The sequence below is a fragment of the Helianthus annuus genome, chromosome 6 (genome assembly GCF_002127325.2).
Source record: "Helianthus annuus cultivar XRQ/B chromosome 6, HanXRQr2.0-SUNRISE, whole genome shotgun sequence".
Classification (NCBI taxonomy): domain Eukaryota; kingdom Viridiplantae; phylum Streptophyta; class Magnoliopsida; order Asterales; family Asteraceae; genus Helianthus; species Helianthus annuus.
The window spans coordinates 17,056,186-17,068,441 of record NC_035438.2 but is presented as its reverse complement, the minus strand read 5'-3'; the positions used below and the strand labels follow the sequence as shown (position 1 = coordinate 17,068,441).

General features: G+C 40.5%; 1 long non-coding RNA gene across 2 annotated transcripts; it reads left to right on the top strand.

Annotated features, from left to right (window-relative positions):
- Positions 1-609: 609 nt before the first annotated feature.
- On the top strand, positions 610-9,895 carry LOC110863796. Of its 2 annotated transcripts, XR_004860191.1 has the most exons (3): positions 610-711; positions 883-972; positions 9,856-9,895. It is a non-coding gene; the product is annotated as an uncharacterized LOC110863796 (long non-coding RNA). The 2 variants fall into 2 exon arrangements; XR_002549372.2 differs by lacking the exon at positions 9,856-9,895 and having other exon boundaries at positions 883-1,088.
- Positions 9,896-12,256: the final 2,361 nt, after the last annotated feature.

Genomic DNA, 12,256 nt, shown 5'->3' with positions numbered 1-12,256 from the left:
TGAATTTTGGACTAAAATGGCAATAAAAATGAAACCACATAGACCCAGATTTAAAAAGTTTGATATTTAGACTAAAATGACAAAAGTGTCGAAACCACAGGGACCAAAATGGCAGTTTACTCTTTACGTCCTTAACAACTTTTTTTACCACTTTGAATCTTAGACCACCCGTAGTGGGGCATTATTTTTGAAAAAAATCCAAAAAAACGCCCCCTCCCCATTACATAGGGCGTTATAGGGCAGTCTGGCTTGGCGTTTTTAAAACCACGCCTAATAGAGATTGTGATGGGTTGACTGGGTTTGATTGGCCAATGAGAAACTAGCTTGCTTTTTTTTTTTATAAAAAAACGCCTAAAAGGGATTATTGGGCAGTATTCCCACTACGCCACTTTTGCAATAACGCCCCATACTAACTGAACTGCCACGTATCAGATAATGCCCCATGGTGGGAGCATTATTTTTCTTAACCACTAGTCTTAATATTTATTATATTTCAAAAACTAAAAAAAAAAATACTTTTTTTTCGTTTCCCGGGTCACCAATTCCCTGCTTCCCTCCAATCGTAAATACAACACAAAATTGCCCTCAAAATTCAATTTTCGCCCAAAACTCCAATTATTAAAACTTTACCCGCTCATCCAATTTCTGCTCTCCCTTGATTAATCGATTCCCATCCGAATGGACCCCTCCTCCGACCACCCCAATCAAAAGGTAAAAGTGAATGGTCGTTTCCATCTTTACGTATAATTGCCACCCTACTCAATTCTTCGTCCCGCTCTTTGTCATTTTTATTTCTATTTAGTGGTCTTGTATGTATTTCAATCATAGTCTAAAATCTGTTCAAGGAATAACAACTTTTTTTGCTGCTTATTTTATCCACAGGGGACTCTTTTTGGCGATTCTTCTACAAGTGCTTTTCTTTTCCTGGCTTTTAAGTGTAATATTCAATAAGATACCATACACATTCAACAGGTTAAATCTATTAAGAAAGTTGATTCATATAATTTTACAGATTGTTTATTGTGATTTACTGATTTGTATTAATCTTCGGTATGGTGTTTTGAGGTAGGAGGGAGAAGTTTTTAACTTGGATATTGTTCTATTTTTAAAGGATTTTAGATATTTATCTGATAATTACTATAACATTAATAATAAATCTACTAAATAAAAGTGTATGGTTTAAAAACAGAAGGCAAAACTTAGAGGATGCTTTGAAGTCTTCCACTTGTACACCCCTAGCATTGTGGCTTATTTAATTCTTGTTCCAAATGCAGTACTTATTCTGCTGATTTGTTTTCGGTTTGAGTGATTTAGCATTTAGATTTTTGGGTGTGTTCTAAACCTGATTTTTTATCAAAACCTGAGCTGTTAAGATTTTTTATCATATCTATGCTCGTGCTCGGTTCGTTTTTAAACCGAACCGAGCTGCTCGGCTCGGTTTTAACCGAGTAAGGAATCGAACGAGCAGATTTCCGAGCTTTTTCCAACGATCGTCGAACGATCTTCGAGCGCCGAGCAGTTTGGACAGCCCTAATTATGGGTCACTAGTTAAAGTCCAGAAGATATGTTTAGTTGGGCTTGACTGAAAAGGGTGCGTGTTTTCAATAACCGCACAAACGGTTATCAGGGATAGACACATCCCTCTGTTGATCGACACCACCATTCACACGCATCCCTTCATCAAGTATTTAAGGGTCTGAAATTCTCACTTTCTCAGTTGTAACCGTACAGTGGAATGCAAGATTCCTGTTAAGCAAGTTCAAGTTCCTGTTACTTGTGTTCGGTTAGTTATAATTTTCGATTCTGTTTTTTACGATTCATAATGAAGTGGTGTGATGTTTGCGGTGATTTTACGTATAAGCGTGATCATCGTTCTTCTCGGTCCGATTGGTCCTGGGAACTTGTAAACTTTATACCAACATACATGAATATATTTTATAAAACTTACATTTATTCACGTGGGAGATAAGATGAACTGGAACCAAGACTGAACCCAACTCAACAGCTAGAAAAACAAAGGAAAAGGCAGCCTTTTCAAATTAAAGTTACATTTAATTTTTCTCAATGCAACCTATCTAACAAAAGGTGCAAGTTTCAATAAAATTTGCAACCTCTTAAAAAAGTTACAATTTTTTAGTAAAGTTCGTAACCTTTTTATAAAAAGGGTTGCAAATGCAATTATTTTTTGCAACTTTTTACGAAAAAGGTTGCATTAGATCTTCAAACACAACCTTTATGTTCAAATATGTTGCATTAGAGTCAAATGCAACTCATTTGAGAAGGGTTGCTTCTAAAAAGTTGCATTAGACCAAATTTCTAGTAGTGATAACACCATAATGATTAAGCGTCCTTTAAAGTTTAAAGTTATAAGACCCAAGTGTCAAGTGTCCTATTAAGTTAAGTTCTAATATGACTTCGACTAGAAAGGGTCCTATAACACTAAACATTTATGACTTAACTACAATGTGTCTTATTAAGTTATGTTATAATAGGACCCCAGATGATCAACCGTCCTTATACAGTACCACATAATAGGACACTAACAATTAAATGTCTTATAAATTACTTTATTAGGATCTATATTTTATGTGTCCTATTAAGTTATATGATACTAGGACCCCAAAAAACATCCATCCTATTAAATAGTTTTTTTAGGACACCGGTTTAGTAGAGTATATTATAAAAGGACCCTAAAAGTTCATTAGTCCTATTAAATAGTTTTTTAGGACCCTCTTTTACAAGCGTCCCACTAAAAAGGTCCTAAAAAGCCATTTTTGTTGTAGTGATCCTCTATCCTACCATGGGTGGCCCACTCCTTGGGCAGATCATTCCCATCAGGGAGGGAATCCCTTCTCACAAAGAAGAAGCGACGCTTCCAGTTTGTGTCATTTTTGGTAACTTTCAAAACAGGGTGATCCTCCCCGGCCTTCCGTTTCAACAAATATCGATGAGAACCAAATGTGGTAAGATCATAAAGCGCGGCCAGCTCTGCCATCCCTAAATCAATCCCCTCCTGCTCGATGATCCTCTCGAAGGTATACAAGACCCTCCAGATCATCGGCATAGCTTGGATATAAGATATGCCGGTCAAAGAAAAGAAAGATTGGGTGAAGGCCGGAAAAGGATACGAATATCCTATGGTAAACGGAGTTGCAGGAAAGATCACCCAGGTGTCTGAAACAAAGTCACTCAAAGCAGTAGATGTGAAGGATTTGAAAACAGCATCCGCCGGAAAGCAATGACGAATCCTATCTACATGAGCATCGGTGAAACAACATCTCTCCGTAGGAGAGTCCTTAATGATCCCTTGGCTTTTCAGAGGACTGTTCTTCTCGTGATCCTTATGGGGAGAGTTTCGGAGCAACATTCTCACAGTAGAATAAAAACAGGGGAGCAGAAAAACAGAGCAAGAGAAGGAAGAATGAAAAAGAAAAGAGAATACCTGATTGATCTTCGGTAGAGATTATAAAGGGAAGTTATCTCGAATTTAAATGCAGAGTGATCCCAGCCCTATCTCCTATTTATAATCATGATTTGCAGGGATTGTCACATCTATGACGTAAGGGTTGCAACGGCTAGTTCGAGATTAACGGCTAGTTATTCTAGTCATTCGTTGCAGATAAGATCAGAGCAAAATATAACTTGTTTATTTACAATAAACTCCTTATATTTTGGGGGCAATTGTTAGGGCTGGATTTTTATTAGACATGATCCTTACACGTGATCCTAACCAATGATCCTTGTTTCTTTGGCAGACAGTAATCCTCAGGAAGACTTCAGGATCAGGATCATGGACCATTACAGGATCCTCATGCTAACGGTTACCTTCGTTTAATACAATGTTATCTTGCAGGAACATCTAGCAGGATACGCTCTAAGCATCATGATCAAGGGACGCGTCTTCACAATTATGGCAAGAGCTTAATCGGAGATAGACGTTGCACAGGATATGGAAACTTGGCTTGATTTATGGGCGGCAATTTAGGCTAGATTGTCTTCTATTTCTAAAGGGGTAATGAGCTGAATATTAGTTTTCTTACCTAAAATAGGTCACCTACACTTGTATAAATACCACTCTTCCTCATTCGGAAGAACACACACGACATACATCGAAACTCTCACACACTTAGACACTCAAAACAATAGTGATCCTTGTACTCAGCTCATTATTGTCCGAAGTTGTAATCATATTTTTCTTATATTGAAGTTGGTGATTGGTAGTTGCCATCACCCGAGGTTTTTTATGCCGGAGATCATACATTGATCAAGGGCTTTTTCCTCGTATAAATCATTGTGTCTTCGTATCTCTATCACGAAAGTGATCCTTTACTTTTATAATTAACCAAGCATCATACCCCGTTTACATAAAGTTTGGTTACATTATCCTTGTGTGATTTTTGGCCAAAACAAGTATGTTGCTCCGGAATTCTCCTGCCAAGGATCAACAGAAAGAAAGCCCCTTTAAGAGCCAAGGGATCATCACAAACTCTGCTAAAGAACGCTGTATCTTTGCTGATCTTCAGATTGATAGGATTCGGTGTTGTTTTCCTGCAAATACGGTGTTCAAAGCTTATGATCCCTCTGCCCTGAGTGACCACACCTCCGATTCATGGGTTGCCTTTCCTGTGATCCCGTTTTCCATAGGTTATACGTATCCCTTTCCAGCCTTTACTCAAGCATTCTTCTCCTTGACCGGCATATCTTACGTCCAGGCCATGCCAATGATTTGGAGGGTTTTGTTTACCCTTGAAAGGATCATCGAGCAAGAGGGGATTGACTTAGGTATGGCCGAGTTGGGTGAGCTATACGATCTGACCACCTTTGGTTCCCATCGTTATCTGTTCAAACGTAGACCCGGGGAGGAGCATCCAATCTTCAAGGTTACCAAGAATGATACTAATTGGAAGCGGCGATTCTTTTTTGTTAGGAGAGATACCATCCCTAACGGGAAGGATTTGCCCAAGGAGTGGGCTACCCATGGTAGGATAGAGGATCCTGGAAGGATCATCATAGAACATATTCCTTGATAGAAGGATCACTGATATTCTGTTGTTTTCTTGTCGTGCAGCTATCTCCGTTTCACATCTGAAGTTGACTCCTGCTGCAAAAGAGAGACTCTTGGCCTTCAAGAAGCTTGATCCGGAGATAAGAACTTTCCAGGCTGCCACCCAGGATTCTCAAGAAGTATCCTCTGCCTCTGTCACAATGTCAAGTAAGTATCCTGATTTAAAAAGTAATTCTGTGTAGGATTTCAAATTCAGTTAGAATACTTATCTTATTTTGGTTGTATAGGCGCTGGAAAATCTGCTAAGTCTGCTTCAAAATTTGGCGTTGAAGATTTGTCCAACGTCAAACCTTCAAGGAGGAAGAATCCTGCCAGCCCGAGTACCTCTGTCCCCAAGGCACATGTGAGAGGAAAGGGAGGAAAGAAGAGGAAAACCTCTGATGCTGAGGGTCTCCAAGGATTTCCCCTGCTCCGCCAACAGTTTCTTGATTACGTCAATGAGGTAAGGATCATTGCCCCTGCTTGTATATCCTGTTTGAATATCCTGCTTGAATATCCTGCTTGTTTGAGGATCACCTGGTCATGGGCTTACCCTTTTCCCTTTTTGCAGAAATTTGCTGAAATAGAAACTTATATTGGCCACGTTGAGGATCAAGACCGCCAAATCGCTGACCTCCAATAGATGGGTGTGCTGAAGGATCTCAAGATTGCTGATCTTGAAAAGGGGCTTCGGGCTACCAAGGATGAAGCTGCCAAAATGGTGATCAACTTCGATTATGAGAAGCATGATATCACCCAGGATGCCAAGGTCTCTGCTGCGATAACCATGTACAAGATCCAGTTGCAGATGGCTGCGGAGGCTCAGGATCCTGCCTTCGACAAAAGCACATGGGACGTGGAGGGCTGGAAGGCAAGGCTGGCAGAGTTGGAGGATGATGATGAAGCTGAGGAGATCCCAATGCTTGAAGGTGGTGATGCTGGCAAGGATCAGGGGGAAGCAAGTGGAGCTGGTGGTGATGGTGCAGCGAAGGTTTGAGCTGCAGAATTGGGCGATGAAGGAAACTTCTAGACATAGCCGGAGCCCAATTTTTTTTGTTTGATGGTAGTTTGTTTCGAACAATTTGATGGTCTGTTACTTGAACAATAGTTTTAGGATTAAGGATCCAGGATCCTTCAGACAATAGGTAGGATTGCAAACGGTGGAGGGATCCTCTGTTTGGGGGATGAAGCCTTTGTGATCCTGCCGCTTTTATTTACCTGCATGCTATGACCGCACAAACAATGGACACCCTTTGCCAACCCATGTGGATGGGCCACGTTTTGCTGGTAGAAACGTGGGTTGGCAATTTTGACAACTTTGAAGGGTTTAAAATCCTTTGTTAATAAAATAACTCTAATCTTTTTGGCTTATCTCGTGTTGTTATCCTTTGCTTATCCTCTTATTTTCCGCTTGTTTAGAAATGTATTTATTTGAGCAAGAAAAGTTAAGCAAATTATGTTTAAGAAGTTTAGGATATGATCCTGGATCAAATATCCTATAATCGAAAATTTTCAAGGTAGTTTATTTTAAGGATCATAGGTTCAGTTGTCAAGGTCTAAGGGTTATTCAAATGAATAATGAAATTAAAAATAGTTAAGGATCATACCTGAGGATCCAAGTTAGGATTCTAACCTTTAATCAGGATAACCATAAGTAAAAATTTTAATGAATAATAAGGATTAAGGATCCTTAATTGTTTAACTTCGAAAACCTGAAAAAATGGAATATAACTTGGGACTAAGCCAATATAAAAGATAAGTTAGTAACTGGGGACAAGCCCAAAGGATAACTGGGGACGAGCCCATAGGATCACTGGGGACAAGCCCGAAGGATAACTGGGGACAAGCCCAAAGGATGACTGGGGACAAGCCCAAGGATCGTATGTAAACTGGAGTATTGCCCTTACTGGCGACTATCCAATCTTAGTGACATGAAAATGCCAAAACCTTAGCTAACGTGAAAACGTTAGAAACCTTAGGAACGGATGTATGGTACGTCTACCATTATACGTAGGATCCTAGGTATAGCCAGTACGATGAGGTTGTCAGCCCCGAAAGTGGGTACTGGTCCCAAAGACGTGAACTATACCAGGATCATCGTGCGCTACAGGCGAAACTGGGGACAAGCCCAAACTGGGGACAAGCCCAAAACTTTGGAGGGTTGGCCAACCACTTTGATCTTCTGTAAAATGATAACAAGTCTGCAAAAGCTTAAACTTTGTGAAAATAGATGTTAACTGATTAACATCTTTAACTTATGATAAGTAATAAGTATAAAATGAATGAAAATGAAAATGAAAGTAATGTGTTACCAAATGTAGAATCATATATCCTTTGAGGATCCTGGATCAGAATACCGGTATCGCTGAGGATCCCTGATCCTTCTTACTTAAAGTATTTTTTGAAATGAACAGCATTCCAAGCTCTTGGTAGGAGATCACCATCCATTGTTATCAAATGATATGCCCCCTTTCCTGATTCAGCTTCAATTAGATAGGAGTCTTCCCACTTTGGTGCTAGCTCGCCATCAGAAGGATTTGTAGTGTTCTGGAATGCTTTTCTTAGCACAAAATGACCAACTTGAAACCTTCTAATCCTGACATTCTTGTTGTACCTCCAACCATTCTTTGTTGATAACTGGCGATTTCCTTTTTTTTGTCTTTGAGCGAAAGCTTCTTCTTAGGATGCAGATGTTATGTTGGTTGATGTAGAATATTACTGTGTCTTTGACAAGCATCACACTTCTTTGTGTATTCCACAGCATACGTCTTCATGGTAGGCCAATAGTATCCTGTTTTAAGGATCCTTGAGAATAGTGCTTTGCCCCCAGTGTGGTTTCCACAGTCTCCTTGACTTTGAAAGCTTTAGGATTTTGTCTTGTAGAGATCTCTCCATGTTGTATATATCTTAGGATTGGAGGAATCCAGGATCCTGAATTCGACTGTGCAGGATCACCAGGAATGATTGCAGAATCCTTCACTATCTCCATGGCTATGTGATCCTCAATTGCAGGAGTTAAAACATGGGTAATGAGTATTTTTCACATCTTCTAGCATCTTTAGGAATGATCCAAGGTTAGTTATTTTCTTCCCTGGGTACCTGTGTGTTTTGGTCAAAAATCACACAAGGATAATGTAACCAAACTTTATGTAAACGGGGTATGATGCTTGGTTAATTATGAAAGTAAAGGATCACTTCTGTGATAAAGATGCAAAGACACAATGATTTATACGAGGAAAAAGCCCTTGATCAATGTATGATCTCCGGCATAAAAAACCTCGGGTGATGGCAACTACCGATCACCAACTTCAATATAAGAAAAATATAGTTACAACTTCGGATGATAATGAGCTGAGTACAAGGATCACTATTGTTTCGAGTGTCTAAGTGTGTGAGAGTTGCGTTGTATGTCGTGTCTCCTCTTCCAAATGATGGAGAGTGGTATTTATACAAGTGTAGGTGACCTATTTTAGGTAAAAGGACTAATTATCAGCTCATTACCCCTTTAGAAATAAAAGACAATCTAGCCTAAATTGCCGCCCATAAATCAAGCCATGTTTCCATATCCTGTGCAACGTCTATCTCCGATTAAGCTCTTGCCATAATTGTGAAGACGCGTCCCTTGATCATCATGCTTAGAGCGTATCCTGCTAGATATTCCTGCAAAAATAACATTGCATTAAGCGAAGATGATCGTTAGTATGAGGATCCTATAATGTCCCATGATCCCGATCCTGAAGTCCTGCTGAGGATCACTGTCTGCCAAAGAAACAAGGATCATTGGTTAGGATCACGTGTAAGGATCACCTATAATAAAAATCCAGCCCTAACAATTGCCCCCAAAATATAAGGAGTTTATTGTAAATTGACGAGTTATATTTTGTTTCGATCTTATCTCCAACGGGCGACTCCGAATAACTAGCCGTTACACATGGACTAGCCGTTGCGATCATTACGTCATAGATGTGACAATCCCTGCAGATCATGATTATAAATAGGAGATAGGGTGAGGATCAGTTTGTATTTAAATTCAGGATATACTCCCTTTATATTCTCCACCGAAGATTGATCAGGTATTCTCCTCTTCTCTCTTTCCTTTCTATATTCTCTTTGCTCTGTTTTTTGCTCCGTCTCTGTTTCTGTTCCGTCACAAACATGTTGCTCCGGAATTCTCCACACAAGGATTCCAAGAAGGATAGTCCCCTAAAAGGCCAGGGGATTATCAAGGATTCCCCTACGGAGCGATGTTGCTTTACTGATGCTCATGTAGACAGGATTCGTCATTGCTTTCCGGCGAATGCTGTTTTCAAATCCTTCACACCTACTGCTTTGAGCGACTTTGTTTCAGACGTCTGGGTGGCCTTTCCTGCTACTCCGTTCACCATAGGGTATTCGTATCCTTTTCCAGCCTTCACCCAATCCTTCTTTTCTTTAACCGGCATATCTTATATCCAAGCTATGCCGATGATCTGGAGGGTCCTGTATACCTTCGAGAGGATCATCGAGCAGAAGGGAATTGATTTGGGGATGGCAGAGTTGGCCGCACTTTATGATCTTACCACGTTCGGTTCTTGTCGATATCTGCTAAAACGGAAAGCTGGGGAGGATCACCCTGTTTTGAAAGTTACCAAAAATGACACAAACTGGAAGCGTCGTTTCTTCTTTGTGAGAAGGGATTCCCTTCCTGATGGGAATAATCTGCCCAAGGAGTGGGCCACCCATGGTAGGATAGAGGATCCTGGAAGGATCACCATCAAACTTGTTTCTTATGATGAGGGTCACTAATGTCTTGTTTTTTGTTTATTGTGCAGTTATCTCCATTGCTCATCTCAAGTTAACCCCTGCTGCAAGAGAAAGAGTTTTAGCTTTTAAAAAGCTTAATCCTGAGGTCAGAAGTTTCCAAGTCATCGTCCAAGATTCACAAGAAGTATCCTCTGCATCTGCCACTATGTCAAGTAAGTATCCTTATAAAAAAGTAGGTTATATGTAAGATTGTTTAATTAGTAAGGGGACTTATCTTGTTTTGTTTGTGTAGGTGTTGGGAAGTCTGCCAAATCTGCCAAGTCTGCCTCCAAGTTTGGGATAAATGAACTTGCCAACGTCAAGTCTTCACGAAAGAAGGCTTCTGTTGCCAGTCCCTCTGCTTCGGCTCCTAAAGCACCTGTTAGAGGTAAGGGGAAGAAGAGGAAGACTTCTGAGGATCTCCAAGGATTTCCCCTGATCCGCCAACAGTTCCTTGACTATGTCAATGAGGTAAGGATCATTGCCCCTGTTGGTTATCCTTCTCTAATGTCCTGCTTGTATATCCTGCCTGTATATCCTGCTTTTTTGAGGATCACCTGATCCTGAACTTACCTTTTTTCTCTTTTGCAGAAACTTGCCGAGATTGAGACCTACCTTGGCCATGTCGAGGATCAGGAGAGCCAAATCGCCGACCTCCAACAAATGGGCGTGTTAAAGGATCTCAAGATAGCCGATCTTGAGAAGGAACTCCGGGCTACAAAGGATGAGGCTGCTCAAAGGCTAATTGATATGGATGGCGAGAAGCAGGAGATCATCCAGGATGCCAAGGTCTCTGCCGCAACTGCTATGTACAAGATTCAACTACAAATGGCTGCGGAGGCTCAGGATCCTGCCTTTGACAAGAGCTCATGGGACGTGGAGGGTTGGAAGGCAAGATTGGCAGAGCTGGAGGATGAGGACGAAGCAGAGGAGATCCCCATGCTGGAAGGTGGTGATGCTGAGAAGGATCAGGGTGGAGAAGCTGGTGGTGATGGAGCAGCAAAGGTGTGAGCTGCTGGATTGGGCGATGATGGATATTTCGAGACTAGGCCGGAGCCCAATTTTTTAGGATTGGTAGTGGTTTTTTGTGGTTGTTGATGGTTTGTGAACAATTTATGGTCTGTAATCTTTGAACAATAGTTTTTAGGGTTAAGGATCCTGGATCCTTTGAACAATAGGTAGGATTGCAAAAGGTGGAGGGATCCTCTGTTTGGGGGATGAAGCCTTTGTGATCCTGCCGCTTTTAATTTCCTGCACAATGCTAAGACCGCATAGACAATGGGCACCCTTTGCCAACCCATGTGGACGGGCCACGTTTTGCTGGTAGAAATGTGGGTTGGCAATTTTGACAACTTTTGAAGGGTTAATCCTTTCGTTAATAAATAAAATCTTAAACTTTCTGGCTTATCTCGTGTTGTTATCCTTTAATTATCTTCTTATTTCTCAATTGTTTTTGTAGTATATTTGTTAAAGTAACAAGAGTTGAAAATATGTTTAATAAATTTAGGATATGATCCTAGATCAAATATCCTGACATTGAAAATTTTCAAAGTACTTTAGTTCAAGGATCATAGGTTCGGTTGTCAAAGTGTAAGGGTTGGTTAGGATAACGAGTATAATAAAAATAGACAAGGATCATACCTGAGGATCCAAGTTAGGATCCTAACCTTCAATCAAGGTAATCGTAGATAAGATTTTGATGGATAATAAGGATTAAGGATCCTTATGTGTTTTAACTTTGACAATCCTAAAAAATGAAACATAACTTGGGACTAAGCCAATGTAAAAAATAAATTAGTAACTGGGGACATGCCCAAAGGATAACTGAGAATGATCCCGGAGGATCACTGGGGACAAGCCCAAAGGATAACTGGGGACAAGCCCAAAGGATAACTGGGGACGAGCCCAAAGGATCGTATGTAAACTGGAGTATGGCCCTTACTGGCGACTATCCAAACTTTGTGACATGAAAATGTCAAAACCTTAGCTAACGTGAAAACGTTAGAAACCTTAGGAACGGATGTATGGTACGTCTACCATTATACGTAGGATCCTAAATATAGCCAGTACGATGAGGTTGTCAGCCCCGGAAGTGGGTACTGGTCCCAAAGACGTGAACTATATCAGGATCATCGTGCGCTGCTGGCGGAAACTGGGGATAATCCCAAGGATAACTGGGGTTGGACCCAAGGATCTGCGGTGCTTTTGAAGATCTTTGACGATATGCTGAAGATACCTGAACTATCATAACTCGAATGGTTTGTGAGTAGAGGATGAAGGATACAAGATCCTTATCCTTAGGTAAAAAGTAAGAGAATGTAATAGTTTTAGGATAAGCATATTACCAGAGTAAGGATCACTGATATCGCCGGGATCCTCCAAGGATACTTCAATGTAAGGATCACATGCTTGAAGGATCATGTTCACATG